This window comes from Natator depressus, chromosome 1 (assembly GCF_965152275.1).
Source record: "Natator depressus isolate rNatDep1 chromosome 1, rNatDep2.hap1, whole genome shotgun sequence".
Classification (NCBI taxonomy): Eukaryota; Metazoa; Chordata; order Testudines; family Cheloniidae; genus Natator; species Natator depressus.
Window position 1 is genome coordinate 83,543,739 of NC_134234.1, and position 16,245 is coordinate 83,559,983.

Here is a 16,245-nt window from a genome sequence, read left to right on the forward strand (position 1 = left end):
CTCATGTGGAATGGGGTGAATACCCGGGTTTCACTCCCTGCTTCAATAACATTTGTAACCCTTTTGGAGATGATGTTCCTGAAATACCCACTATGCCTCTAGGGGATTCGCCCCTGGATTATAGCAACAACGATGGCACAGATATAACCTTTATTTCACTGCCCTTCTCCAGTGCCTAAAAACCCAAACTCCCATAGAAAAGCACATATATACTCAGAATTCAATCACTGAGGATTTTCAGCAAAGATTGCACAGGGTCAACCTTCCCACAGCCACATCCAAAAAGAACAAAAGGAATGAACTTAAGAATTAAGTACCAAATTTATAGAATATGATGATAAAACATAACAAACAACTTTTTTACAACATAACCTAGATACTTTATAATCCTCATGTATTATCTTCAGTGATACATAGGCATAAATGAAGAAAAATATATATCTAAACAGGTCACCCCCACAGAAACACAGTGAGATGTAACTCAGAGTTCCCAAAAGCTTAGGCTGAGTTCGTATGAGTTACAGTCTTCTATCACCAAAAGCTATACAGTCTGCTGAGTCAAAAGCACTGTAACAATATCTTCTTTCCTCTTGCTTGTAGAAACCTCCAACTGGAATCCATGCAGACTCTTCCTCCTCCTCTGCTGAAATCACTCATTTAGCTAGTCAGCTAACTAATTAACCAACCACTCAGTTTAAAAAAGAAACCTGTTACAAGAAAAATACAAAAATGAGAATAGCAAAGTATAAAGGACTCTTGCCTTATCACCACATTCAAATAAGAGAAAAAATTGATTAATGTTACTAGTTGAGACAATGTTACTTAAACATTTTCGTTAAAATCAAACATTTAAAGTATACAATTAAAATAAAAGAAATGAGTTTTCCCTACCAATTTCCCCTTTCTGTAATTAACACTGCCAGGGCTTCCCTACTTGAGAGTTAACAATATCACAGTGTCCACAGTATGCATCCGATGAAGTGAGCTGTAGCTCATGCTCAAATAAATTGGTTAGTCTCTAAGGTGCCACAAGTACTCCTTTTCTTTTTGCGAATATCACTAATGTGCTGCAAAATGCTTCAGTTAGGAAAAAACAACCTGCTGACTGCTCCTGTGGTTCAGCTTCTCCCAACCCACACAGGTCACATGGCCTTTTGCAAAGCAGCTGCTCTGACTACTTGCCCTCATGGAGTATGAATCGAGCTACAGGAAACCTGGCTCAGGACTCAGTTTCCCAGGCTGGCTAGGGTCCTGGGCAAAGGTAGAACTGGCTAGCAATACTACAAGAATCAATCATAAGCAGTACTCAGAGACAAACGGTTTGGTGTTGGCTGTGTTTTGGAGTATATCAGGGAGAGAAACATTGCAGCCGGGCAGGACCCTTCAACCCTCCACATTCCTATCCAAGGGGAGACTGAGTTCTTTTTGAATTTCTGGGACATTGAGCAGTGTCAGCTCAGCACAGACCAGAAACTCAGAAGCTCAGGAGAGTCAAAGTCACGCTACCAAGAGCCAGCCTAACTGCACATTGGGATTCAGACCAAACAGCCACATGCACCATCTTACCATCCTTGGTGTGCATACTTTGTAAGAACACCCTGGTATATTGATTTTGTTTTAAGCCATCCACTGACATCAGTCATGCACAACCTATCAAAGACTGAGCCTAAAACTCACTAATTGCATAGGCAGGTGCTGGGAGAGAGCACAGAATGGTTTGTACGGACTGTACTTTTAGGAGGGGTAGAGTTTATGAATTGTTGTTTTTGCCTTTTATTATCCTGATCCCTTTTTCCATTGTCCCCAGAGCTCTCTATACGTGTCAAAGCCATAGTTACTGTTTTATTACTCTGGGAATTGTGAGAACTATGTTATTATTTGTGTTCTGAGTGGCACTTCGTGTAACAGATTGTTTGTGAAATGTTTTCCCAAGAGACAGGCCCTTTGTTTTCTCTTAAATGCGGGGGGAGGGAGGGCTTCCTTTGGGGGGTGGGGGACTTCCTTGGGTGAAGGCACGAGGTGTCAGGTGCCATTATAAAATGTACCCAGGACCCATAACCCTGAAGAGAGAAGGCTGAAGACACACCTCAGGGCTGGGTTACACATTTAATAAGTTATACAAAATAGAATAGTTTCAACAAGAGAGACTGAGAGACCCACAGCATGATACCCAATAGGCTGGTAGTTAGGGCACTTATCTGGGAGGGGGATTCAATTAGATTCAAGTCCCTGCACCAGAATGGGGAGTCAAACAAGGTAAGCATCCTAACCACTCAGCTATTGGATAGAAGGGTGAGATGGCAGCTCCTCCTCCCCGTCAGTTTCATGAATGGCACTTAAATTCTGTGTAAATCTAGCCTGAAAAATCTACAAATATTTTGTTTTGGTAATGTCAATTATTCCTTTTGACCTTGTTTGTTTGTTTTCAGTTGAAGCAATTCACCAAAATCAACATTTTTCAGTGGGGTAAAAAAAGTTCTGGGCAAAACACTTCACCCAGCTCTACTCAGCACTGAACAAATGATGACATAATATACCATAATAAGACATACAAAATATAGACAGGCATCAGGAGCCTTTATGCTTCTTTGAATGGCTCATTCTGTTATTCTAAATCTTTCAGGAAAATGAACATCCCCATTATTGTCAATGGGAAGATGGTTCAGCTTGAAAGAGAAGCTGTAATACCAGAATGACTCATCTTTAAATTCTGCAATCTTTTCTTAAAGAATTTTTGTAAGTTTTTTTTTAATCTTAAAACATCTGTCTTTTTGTCTAATGGAGAAATCTTATTTTTATCAAGAGACAGTTTATAATTCCATTTCCAGCCTCCTAATAAAATGTCTATCTCGTGAAGAAACAAAATGAAAATATTTCCTGGTGTTTTTGTCTAAGTAAATTTACATTGAACAATGGGTTTTTGATTGAGGTGTGTATATTTCCCTGGAGAGGTGGCTGAAAAAATTAATTTCCCCCTATAATGAAGGTGCTAAAGGCTATTTATAGTCCTTCCTAAAGCACTCATCACTATAGTGCAGGCCTGATCCAAACTCATTTAAGTCAATGAATGTCTGGTCAACTCATAAGTGGTAGTATGCTTCTCCCTACTGCTCCCTTATGAGGTAGGAACAATTTACTACCCACTTTTCAGACAGGAAACTAAATCACATGGATGTTTAGTGACTTGGATGAGGTCACATGAGATAGGAGACTAATTGTGTTCCATGACCAGTCCTGATTCCCTTTCCTGTGCCTTGTCAATGAGACCATGTTCTGTCTCAAATCAGATCTAATTAAAACTTTTCACTGTCTCTAAGTTTGATTTCTCTTTTAACCAGGAAAATCTTCTATACTCATCAAATGTTCTGATGTTTACTATTTTCACAGTTCTAGTTAATCTTCTTATATAGTTATATATATATAGTTATATATATATATAGTTATAAAAGTCCACATAAGATAGTAAGTTCTAGTGTGAGGGGGAAAATCCACTAGTGCTATAGCTGCACTACTACTTGTGGTTTTAACAGTGTCATCAAATTTGAGTTCAAAAATATCTTACAAAAGCTAAAATGTTTTGAGCTGATAATATGTTACATATCTTCCTTCAAAGAGCTACATTATTTATAATGTAAAACTAGAAACTGTGTTCCTGTTTCAATATTTATAACCAGAGATCAATGAGACATACAATGCGGTACTATTACTTGCTGAAACCTCTACTACGTGTAAATCCAATTAGACTAATTTTAACCAAAGAAAAAAACCTCAGAAATTACTTTACAAATAAATAATAGCCATAAATGCCCAGTCTTCTCAAGATTCCATAGAATATCCAGGAGATGCCAAAGCTTTGTAATCCCTACAATCATCATCTCAATCCTTTTAAAAGTAATTTTAAAACAAGACTCAGCCCTGCCTTATCAGAAATAATATTTCAATGCTGTATTTGCAGGTCCAATCCTACAGTGCATTTGTTGGCCTCAGCCCACACTGATGTCAGTAGGAGTGGAGGGCTCAGCACCTCGCAGAACAACGGCTCTGGTTTGCAAGCAATAGAGCACGATAGGCAAAATAACCAAGATCCTAGACATTGAGGTATCTAGCTGGAGAATTAGTGCTAAATTACACAAGCTGGGATGTACGTCTACAGCACATGAACGTGTTGTTCATTGTCTGTTTGGGTGCCGTTACCATACATTAAAAGTTTCATAATGCTGTGCTAAAGAATGCTCATCTTCAAAATGGATTCAAATAAGTAAATGTTTCATTTTCATCATCTTCTGGTGTGGTCTTCTGAGAGGTCTCTGTTTCTCCTGATTGGACCTCCTAAGTTTGTTCTCCGTCAGGTCAGTTACTGGATTCTCACCGCCAATTAAGTCTATCAGCCCTTCCATTTTAAAACTTGCAATCTCCTCCTCAGCTGTTTTCTTCATGGTATCCTGGTGCAGGGTTCTCACTCCTTTGCTATCCCAGGCCCTTCTACCTCCCCTTCCATCTCTGTACTGTCCCCTTCACAGCAGACCTTGTTCTTGTTACGTTGCAGCTGTGGGTGTCTGCCTCCATAATTAGCAGCTGAGTGGGGGGGGGGTGGTGGTGATCAAGCTGTTTGCTCATAAATAGGTGAGACTCTGCTCCCACCTCTGTCTCTGCTCAGCCTGGGGTTTGTAGACCCCATTACACTTATGCTTTTATAAATGAAATATTCTAGAGTTCAGAAATGTTTGACTTTTAAAACTGAAGTTAAGAGCACACAGGAAATCTAAGAAACCATTTGCTATTTGAATGTATGAACTAAAAAAACATACAAAAATCACTTTTGAATCCCAGGAAGCTGATAAAAACATTTGTGTTAAACAATTAAATTCTGTATTATTCAAAAACTCTGTCACTGAACTATGTCAATATCAGACATTAAAATTGCTATGCTCTTGCAGAATGAAATGAAATTTGACTTAATAAACCAGGTATTCCATAGTGCTTGACAACAGTTAAAAAGAAATTGGTGGCTCAGGAGGGAGTAGGTTGCTGTTGAGTTAATGCATTCACCTCTGGAAACTTGAGTGCATGTTCTTACCTTATTCCTGTTGTGCACAATTTCTGAACATCAGATTTCAGCATATAATCAGTTGCTAATCAAAAGAGATCAAAAAACCCTTGGTGCTGAGCAGCAGGTCAAGACTGAGTAGCATTTCTAGGGCTCTGAAGGATAAAGTAGTTTGATCAGCACCCGCACCTGCCCAGGAAAACTCAGTTCTATTCCCACATCTTTCAGACCCTTTCCTCAGGGCATGTTTATTGATTCAGACACAAACTCAGAAAACAGGCTACACAGGCCTTTCCCTTTGCAACTCTCTCTCCTCCACTGGAAGAGGGACACATCCATTCCTTTAACCCCTTGCTGAATCACATGACAGGCAGGTAACTGATCCCTTTCCTGGCTGTTCTAACCTGTCATAGGTAGTTTCAATATTACTTGCATTATTCCAGTTTTTAACTTGTTCTATGAGTTCTTAACTAACATGAGAGCTAAATTCAGCTAAGGGTCCAACTGAGAATTTTTTATACATCCCAAACTCTTAGACTTCAGTGGAAATCAACCTTTATGATTTCAGTCAGAAATCATCTGCAAAAGGTTTCTTCTCATGGCAGTCAAACCCCCATTGGGCCAACCATGAGGAATCATTATCTGCATTGTCACTGAAGTCTTTCAAGACAGTACACTTGGATGAGTCCCACAGCTGAGTTGTCACGTATTCAGTTCATTGAGAAAGTTTGAGGTGTAGCAGAGTGGGCTATGAATTGTGACCGTTCTCACTTTACTCCTGTCACAAGTCATGCAGGAAGTGAACACAGTCAAAGGAATCAGCTAAGAGACAAACTGAATTTGTCACCTCTTTGATCCTCCTGTGGCCTATGTAGGTCCAAGTGCACTGACATATGATTATTGTGCTAAGGAATCTCCTGGTGTATCAGTTGCAATCCCAGAATTTCTATCCATGGTCAAATTATAAATGATAACTTTATTAGCAACTGACCTTGAATTCAGCTTCAGGAACTGAAGAACAGTTTCCTTGTTGCATAATGCCCTATGGAGGAATGGCTCCAATGTTTCCTTTGTGTTTGATAACAGTATACTGGAAAGGGAATACATATTATCCAAGGAAGAATGAGGAAATTAATGTTGTTTATTCTTCTCAAAGAAGATGTCTTCAGTTACTACGTTATACTCTATAGGGTCACAAAGAGGAGATTTAATCCCATATATTCAGGTAGCTCCATCTCCTCCAGGACTTTTCTGCAAAAGTTGATTATCATGTAGTGAAAACAATGCATCATAAGAATTAATATCACTCCTCTATGGGAAATTGGGCAGACCCTGTGCTTAGAAACTGTCAAGCTTATATTTTTTGATTAAATATGAACTTGTTTCCTTCCCTATAAAATCAATACGATAACAATCCCCATTTCTTTTCATTTTCTTCAGTGAAAACCGTCTCAAAGGAAGACTGCCTCAGAGGAAGACCAGGAACTAATGAGCAGCAAGCCTTTTTCTTAATCACTGTGTCTTTAGGGTCCTATTTAGTCTTTGGAGGCTCTTAAGCTGTTTTGTTCTTTAAATTAAAGTTATTTTCTTGTACAGCATTTTGATTTTTGCTCTCCCTGTAGGAGGTTTCTATAGGGATAAGTTGCTTTATTTGTTAATGACCTTTACTCTTTTGCTTTTGAAGTCTCAATTCGTTAGAGGACCTATTTCTTGTCATTATTTATGATTTTTTTTTTTTTTTTTTACTGTTTGACACCTGGAGGATAAATCAATGTCAAATACTGACACTGTTGATTGTTTATGAGCAATTGGAAAGGCTTGGAAAAACACACATATTGGGGGCCTCATCCTGTTCCCTTGGAAGTCAGTGGTAAACTTCCTTTGACTTCAGTTGGGGCAGGGGATAGAGCGACTGCATTCTGCCCCCAGTCAGGCCTGGGAGAAAATGTGTGTGGAGAGAAACCCAGCCGACACTACCAGTCAGGCTTTGGTGAAGGTGAAAAGACTCACTCTCTCTCAGTTGCCTGTGCCAGGCCAGTTAGTATAGGGATGTAGTGAAGAAACCTCTAGCTCCCCCACCCCCTATGTCATGCCTGGCATAAAGACTCCCACCTACCTTCCCTCCCCAAGATTTGGGGGTGAAAGAGCTGAAGCAATTGCTGACTGGTACTTCCTGCAGGCCTGGGGGGAAGATATGAAGAACTTCCATATCCTTCCCCGCAACCCTTCTCAATCTAAGCAAGCAGTTGCAGGAAAATAAAGTGGCAGAGCAGTAGGATTACTCCTTCTTTTACAGGAGGGGAAAGAGAGTAAAAAGATCTTGGCTGGAGAGGCCAGCTTCTCTTCAAGATGCAGTTGTACAGCTACCTGGGAAATGGTTTCCCCATCCTGTGAAAATTTTTCCAGGCCACAAAAAAAAAAAATAAAAAATAAAAAAAGAATATCTGTCCCAAATTAGGATTAAAAAGTCAATCTCAAACTTTCATGAACCAAAAATCTGAAAAAAAAAATCATCAATTGATTCAATCAAAACATTTTGGTTCAGTAATTTCTAAATTTTTCATTTAGATTTCAACCATCTTTTATTCTTTTAAATGTGTAACTATAATTAGCTTACAATTCAAACCAAAAAGTCATTTTGTACTAGAAAATTGTTTTTTTCTTATTACTATTTTGAAAATGTCTAAGTGAACTGTTTAGGCAATTCTGACATTTTTTCAAGTAAAAAAACAATCTAAATCAACCATTTCATGTAAAAAGTTCAGTTTTGACAATTTAGCATCTTCTGACTGGGGAGGGAGAAGCTTTGTCAAAATTTCCTGATCAGTTCTAAACAATTGATAAACCTTGCTAAAGAGTTTCCTCATTATACTTCAAATCTCTTATCACCTTCCCTCAAATCTTCCTTTTTCAGGGTAGTGTTATTAAGAAGCTCATGGTGAAGCAATTCCAGAAATATCTGCAGTCTTCAGATCTCTTTAACCAAGATAGTTTGCTTTTAGGACTGGATATTTAATGTACACTGTGTTAGTTATTTTGAGTGATTTTCTTCTTTGGGTGATGGATTAAATTCAGTTGTCCATGCTGACTGTCATCTAATAAATTTTGATAAAGTTCACCATAAATAGTTGACCTATCTGCAGACACTAGCAGGACAGTTGTGCTAGATCTTGAATTATTCACCTTTTTTTCTTTCTTTCTGATGGATTCCAGAGGGCAATATTAAATTATTCTCCATCTGAAGTATGTTTCCTCATTGTATACTTCTGTTACTCCTGTTCAAAATGTGTACAGGACCATTAAGAAGGTTAGTGAGTTGGTATGGTCTGAAGTATTCTTGATATGTGGATCACACCAAGCTCACTACATCCATTTTATCTGACCAGTCTACTGTGTATGTGAAACTACCTAATGCTGGAGAGATTGGGCACTGTGGAGAACTAGTTGATTGACACTCACCATAGATAAATCTGGGAGAGGGTGTATAGCTGCTGTTCGCTATTTAGGTTTGCATCCTAGGGTCTTTGTGCATTCCTATCTGACCATGTTTGCTAAATGTGGATTGTTTTAACATAATTATTTTGTTGGGAGGACAGGGAAGCTTGCACCTTCTCATTCAGCTGAAGACTGGACCACAGCTATATATGTAATATTACTGGGAGTTACCAACTGAGACCATTACAGATAACCTTATAAGTTCTGAACAGTTGAATATATAGAAGATCTTGGAGAATGTTGTTAGTTGTGATCCAGTTCTTTTGGGAACCTGAACATATTAGCAATGCAAGTTTGATTACTGCCTAAATCTGTCTGACTGAAATCCTTTTTTCAAATGCAGAACTGCTGCTTACACATAGAGCAATTCAGGAATTGCTTCTAGTGCAGAATAAGTTTTAATGAAGTATCTGTGTTCCATGATCTGCACTGGTTATTAAGTGACTTACAGATGGACTTCAAGGTATTGGCTTTGTTTTATTATACAAAAACCCAAAGTGGTTTGGTCCCATTCTCCATCTCAGTTATGAATAGCTGAAGCTGATCACATATCTGTTAACAGAAATTAGACATGAAGTGAGAGGAAATAGACTCTTTCATGAACTACTAAAAGTAAAACTTCAGACCAAACACTATTCAATATGATGCAATCAACAGCAGTTTTACAAACAGATAATATAAAGGCACACTGTCATAAATTTGAGAGTTCTAAATTGTTGATTTGTTTCATTTGATGGAATCCTGTTAATTTCCTTCATACCATTTTAATAGTAGTCCCCTCCTCCCCAAACACTTACATCATTTTTGCAGTCCTGGCTCACATGAACCTTTCAGAACCCATAATAACTACATAATTGTGCAAAAAGAACAGGAGTACTTGTGGCACCTTAGCAACTAACAAACGTATTTGAGCATAAGCTTTCATGGGCTACAGCCCACTTCATTGGATGCATGCAGTGGGAAATACAGTAGGACGATTTTATATACACAGAGAACGTGAAGCAATGGGTGTTACTGTGCACACTGTAAGGAAAGTGATCAGTTAAGGTGAGCTATTACCAGCAGGAGAGAAAAAAACACACACAAAAAAACCCCTTTTGTAGTGATAATCAAGATGGGCCATTGCCAGCAGTTGACAAGAATGTGTGAGGAACAGTGGGGGGGGGAAATAAACATGGGGAAATAGTTTTACCTTGTGTAATGACACATCCACTCCCAGTCTTTATTCAAGCCTAATTTAATGGTGTCCAGTTTGCAAATTAATTCCAATTCAGCAGTCTCTCATTGGAGTTTGTTTTTGAAGTTTTTTTGTTGTAATATTGTGACTTTTAGGTCTGTAATCGAGTGACCAAAGAGACTGAAGTGCTCTCCAACTGGTTTTTGAATGTTATAATTCTTGACGTCTGATTTGTGTCTATTTATTCTTTTACGTAGACACTGTCCGGTTTGGCCAATGTACATGGCAGAGGGGCATTGCGGGCACATGATGGCATATATCACGTTGGTAGATGTGCAGGTGAACGAGCCTCTGATAGTGTGGACACAGTTGGCAACAGGCTTTGTTGCAAGGATAGGTTCCTGGGTTAGTGGTTCTGTTGTGTGGTGTGTGGTTGCTGGTGAGTATTTGCTTCAGGTTGGGGGACTGTCTGTAAGCAAGGACTGGCCTGTCTCCCAAGATCTGTGAGAGTGATGGGTCATCCTTCAGGACAGGTTGTAGATCCTTGATGTTGTGCTGGAGAGGTTTTAGTTGGGGGCTGAAAGTGACAGCTACTGGCGTTCTGCTACTTTCTTTGTTAGGCCTGTCTTGTAGTCGGTGACTTCTGGGTACTCTTCTGGCTCTGTCAATCTGTTTCTTCACTTCAGCAGGTGGGTATTGTAGTTGTAAGAATGCTTGATAGAGATCTTGTAGGTGTTTGTCTCTGTCTGAGGGGTTGGAGCAAATGCGGTTGTATCATAGAGCTTGGCTGTGGACAATGCATCGTGTGGTGTGGTCTGGATGAAAGCTGGAGGCATGTAGGTAAGTATAGCAGTCAGTAGGTTTCCGGTATAGGGTGGTGTTTATGTGACCATCTCTTATTAGCACTGTAGTGTCCAGGAAGTGGATCTCTTGTGTGGACTGGTCCAGGCTGAGGTTGATGGTGGGATGGAAGTTGTTGAAATCATGGTGGAATTCCCCCCTACTGTTCCTCGCACATTCTTGTCAACTGCTGGAAATGGCCCATCTTGATTATCACTACAAAAGGTTTTTTTTTTTCCTTTAGTTTTTCTCTCCTGCTGGTAATAGCTCACCTTAACTGATCACTCTCATTATAGTGTGCATGGTAACACCCATTGTTTCATGTTCTCTGTGCATATAAAATTGTCCTACTGTATTTTCCACTGCATGCATCCGATGAAGTGAGCTGTAGCCCACAAAAGCTTATGCTCAAATAAATTTGTTAGTCTCAAAGGTGCCACAAGTACTCCTTTTCTTTTTGCAGATACAGACTAACACGGCTGCTACTCTGAAAGCTGTCATTATAATAATTGTGAAAACCTGTTCTGTGTGTCCTTAAATAGTGCTCTTGAATTCTCCCACATTGCTGCTGCCTCAGGGGTGGTTGGGTTGCTCATTGATGCACAGAGGAGAGTCTCTGGATTCAGAAGGTAATTGGGTAGGTTGTCACACACAAAAATCAACCACCTGCAAATACAGTCATGCTAGAACAGGAACAAGCAGCAGGTGTTGTAGTTGTAGAGCTTGTCTTTGTAAGACAAATTTTAGTACTTGTGAAAGGTGCCTGGTTACAGTTACTATTGCTGTCTGTCTTGTATTAAAAACCAAACCAAACTACAGTAGCAGCATTGCAAGCTTACCAGCCAGCTTACCTTGCTAGTGGACTGTTTCTTTGACCAGGAGAGATCACTGGGGAATGTTACTGGGGAATGTAATTTGATCTCTGTATACAAGCAGCAGTTCAGTTAACACCAACTGTTGTATGGGCACAGGTACATTAAGTAATGGACTGAGAGCAGCAGCTCCTGTCACAGAGACACCAACATGCCAGGAAGTATAATAAGTTTGGGTCATGCATCCAATTACCAGTTCATTAAACAATCCAGCCCCCTTAACAAAAGAGTGGTTTTTCATTCTATAGAAGTAAACCTCTTCCTACATTCATTGAGAGCCACATTGTGCCTGGGTCTACCCAAAAATGCAGACAGAATATTGAGAATAAGGAAACTTCCTTACTCTTGCTAAGGGCTGGTACTGGTGCAGTCATGTGCTCAAGGGAGGACTGGACACAGGCACATATCACCACAAAGTGAGAAGGCGGAAGAGGAGGAGGCATGGCTGTGTCCAGTGTCTTCTTGGCTGTGTCTTCTTATCTCCTGGCAGGATGGGGACTCTATCCTGGGAATCAGGGACTCTGAAAAAGATTTTGGGGATTGTGGTGAATAATCAGCTTAACAGGAGCTTCTAGTGTGATGCTGTGGCCAAAAGAGCTAATGCAATCCTTGGTTCCATAAACACGGGAATCTCAAGTAGGAGTAGAGAGGGTATTTTACCTCTGTGTTTGGCACTGGTGCGACCACTGCTGGAATACTGTGTCCAGTTCTGGTGTCCACAATTCAAGAAGGGTGTTGGTAAATTGGAGAGGATTCTGAGAACAGTCATGAAAATGATTAAAGGATTAAAAAAACCTGGCCTTATAGTGAAAGACTCAAGGAGCTCAATCTATTGTGCATTACAAAGAGAAGGTTAGATGGTGACTTGATTATGGTCTAAGTACCTACATGGGGAAGAAATATTTAATAATGGGCTATTCAATCTAGCAGAGAAAGTTATAACATGATCCAATAGCTGGATGTTGAAGCTAGACAAATTCAAACTGAAAATAAGGCACACATTTTTAAGAGTGTGAGTTATTAACCTTTGGACTATTTACCAAGGCTCATGGTGGATTCTCCATTACTGACAATTTTAAAATCAAGAAAGGATTTTTTTTTCTAAAAACTGTGCTCTAGGAATTATTTCAAGGAAGTCCTCTTGCCTGTGTTATACAGGAGGTCAGGCTAGATGATCAGAATGATCCCTTTCTGGCCTTGGAATCTAGGAATCATACCAACCAGCCCACAAAGCTCAGTGGACATGCAGGAGGGGAGGGAAGGCTGCCTCATCTCAAAGGATGTACCTTTTGAATTTCTCCTTAAGCTCTCCTTAGGAAGGTGCAGCTTCCTGCCAGTCCCAGTGTGGGTCTGTGCCTTTTAAGGCACAGTTTGTCCCTTTAGAGTAAATACATAGGGTTAATTCTGTTTCAATGTTCCTTCTTCAACATTAGTCCCCTTCCAATTGAGCATACATTGTTTTCTATGTGGACAGTAGAATTCAATGCTAAGCACTTCCCAATTAAAACAAACCAACCAACCAACCCATAGAACTTAAATTTAACTGTTTTCTTCACTCTCAATGGCTGTTCAGTTGTCTTAGGTATTATAGGAGTGATTCATAATGTAGTGGGAGAAATGCTTCTTGACTGTTGCACAACCCTTTAAACTTACAAAATCTACATATTATAAAGATACTTGACCTTCTCAGAAGGCTTGCTCTTTAATATTTGAAAATCCAGACATCACAATTACTGAAAGCATGACTCTCACTTAACTGTGTTATCTCTTTCCTGTCACATGGCCGCATACACTACACAGGAACTAAACATTTATTCAGCAATAATTTTTTAAAAGACTTGCAGCATAGTAGCAATGACAGAAGGGCTATAGTTTTACAAGGTAGTAATAATTCAGCTCCCTAACTAAGATTATGGCCTGTGGCCTCATAATTTGTCCTCTCAGGTGAGAGATTGCAGGCTTTCAGAACAGTGTAATGGTTCTATGTGATAAGGTATACAAACCCCATTCTGGGACTTAGGTTGCCAGGTGTCCGGTTTCTAACTGGAATGCACGGTCAGCTGTTAAAAGTCTGGTTGGCAGTGCAGCAGGACTAAGGCAGGCTCCGTGTGGCTCCCAGAAGCAGCAGCATGTCCCCTCCTCCGGCTCCTATACATAGGGGCCGGAGGAGGGGAACCAATTGAAGCTGCAGGGGCAGCGCCTGCGGATGGGGCAGCACGGAGAGCCACCTGGCTGTGTCTCCGTGTCGGAACCAGAGGAGGGACATGCTGCTGTTTCTGGGAGCTGCCTGAGGTAAGTGCCGCCTCGAGCCTGCACCCCTCACCCCTCCCGTGCCCCAAACCCCTGCACCAGCCCTGATCTGCCTCCCGCCCTCCAAACCCCTCAGTCCAAGCCTGGAGTCCCCTGCTGTACCCCAAATCTCTCATCCCTGGCCCCACATCAGAGCCTGCACCCCCAGTTGGAGCCCTCAGACACCCCCACACCCCAACCCTCTGCCCCCTCCTGCACCCTGAACCCCTCATTTCTGGCCCCACCTCATAACCCACACCCCCAGCCCAGAGCCTGTACCCCCTCCCATACCCCAACCCCCTAATTCAGCCCGGACCCCCTCCCATACTCCAAACCCCTCCACTCCACCCCCAGCCTGGAGCCCCCTCCCGCACCCTGAACTCCTCATTTCTGGCACTATCCCAAAGCCTGCACCCCAGCTGGAGCCCTCACCCCCTCCCACACTCCAGCCCAGTGAAAATGAGTGAGTGAGGGTGGGGCAGGCGAGTGACAGAGGGAGTGGGGATGGAGTGAGCGGGGGTGGGGCCTTGGAGGAGGGGCAGGTGGTCGGAGCAGGCGGCAGGTCAAAAGGGTTCGGTTTTGTGTGAGTAGAAAGTTGACAACCCTATCTGGGACAGAAGGAATTAAAGGATAGTTCTGGGCCTAGGTAGCCCAGCCCCACCAACCCTGCAGAGCTTGCTCCATCCGGAGACAGGGTTGAAAAGGTAGCAACCAGCTCAGAAGACTGAAGAGGAGTATAGACTTATCCTGAATGCTCCTGCCAAAAGGGGCTAGAGGTAACTCCCTGAAGTACAAGAACTGTATTCTGAGCCTGGTTGGGGCTGACAATTTGGTTACTTCTTGTTTTTATTTTTCCTCATATGGGACTATAAGCAGAGGGAAGCAGTGGTAAGAAGTGACACACTGGTCGTCAAACATTGCTGACACTATTAAGGCACTGGGTTGGGGCCTGGTGGAGTCGGTGGGTCAGTGCTCTCCTACTACTGCTCCAAGACTGAGTGGATTCCAACCACTAGGCCTCCCAGCCTCTGAGGACCCTATTACGTCCTATCAATATCAAGAATATCAATAGTGATCATTATGCTTCACCTGAACTGTCTTCTTGCATTCTTATTTCATTTGCAAGACACATTAAAGGTAAGGTGCATTAAATTTCTTCCTTACACAATCTTGTCTCAAAACCACTAGGAAAGGCTTTGGTAAAACAATGCACAGTAAGATAAAACCTCACTTTTGTATATATAATGCAGCATTTCTACACCCATATAAGTAGATATACTAGTTGTTAGATTCAATGTGCACTGACAATGAGCTGCATTCTTCTGTAGTCTGTCCATAGTTTGGTTAAACCAATGGCATTTGGCTTCATTCTGGTCAAGTAGAATCTACATTCCTTACATTAATTCATCTGAATTATGATAGGTGACGTTAAAAATTGATCAGTGAATGTGAGTGATTGTAACATAAAACTGATGATAAAAAAAAGAAGCAAACCTTGCTACATTGGTTTACACTTTCAATCTCAAAGCAGTGTCTCTGGCTGTAAGCAAGTGTTATTGCTAATGATATTGTATATGCTACTATGGACATTCCACCAGGGGACATCTGCACAAATCTTGCTAGGGACAGAAAATTGCACATGTTTCTTTATGACAAAATGAAGGGAGACTTCAAATCTAATTTAAAATGTGCACCCTAAAAGACATTATTTTTAATTAATGAGATATGTTTTTATTAACGATAGCTGATGTGTATTTTTAATACAGTACATGGTCAAAAATAGTTATTTTAATAGGTTAGGGAGGATAATGCTATCATTTTTTTTCTATTTCACAGAATCCTAGATGTAACAGATAGGAAAGAACTATTATTATCTAGTCCATCCTTCTACAGTTTCAGGAATGTTACCTATCGTATTTTGTCATGTTATATTTTAAATCAAATTGAAAGTCCTCCAGCACTTCCCTTAATTAAACTGTTCCATAGTCTCTTGGTGAAGCTGTTCTTGTTCCCATGAGGGAACAGATCAGGGAGGCAAGAAGGTTGCTGAGCCATAAAAATCATCAGCTGTTGTAGCCTCAGAGGGTATGTCTACACTGCAATTAGACACCTATGGCTTGCCCACGCCAGCTCACTTTGGCTCCTGGGGCTCGGGATAAGTAGCTGTTTAATTGCAATTTAGAGCTGCACCCCAAGCTTTGGGACCCTCCCACCTCACAGGGTCCTAGAGCACAGGCTCCAGCCCAGGCTTGAATGTCTACATCATAATTAAACAGCCCCTTACCCCAAGCCCTGTGAGGCCAAGTCAGCAGGCACAGGCCAGCCACTGTTTTTTAATTACAGTGCAGACATACCCTGAGAGTTCCTCGGAAATAGACAGGTCTACACCAGGACTCACAATCATAGAATTGTAGAAGATTAGGTTTGGAAGAGACCTCAGGAGGTCATCTAGTCCAACCCCTTGCTCAAAGCAGGACCAACACCAACTAAATCATCCAACCAGGGCTTTGTCAATCAGGGCCTTA

The 16,245-nt window shown here is 41.1% G+C and overlaps 1 long non-coding RNA gene across 1 annotated transcript; it reads right to left on the reverse strand.

The window, feature by feature from the left end:
* Positions 1-590: 590 nt before the first annotated feature.
* On the reverse strand, positions 591-11,933 carry LOC141982346 (uncharacterized). The gene is made up of 3 exons (XR_012638037.1): positions 11,775-11,933; positions 11,411-11,563; positions 591-707 (listed from the first exon to the last, which is right to left on the reverse strand). It is a non-coding gene; the product is annotated as an uncharacterized LOC141982346 (long non-coding RNA).
* Positions 11,934-16,245: the final 4,312 nt, after the last annotated feature.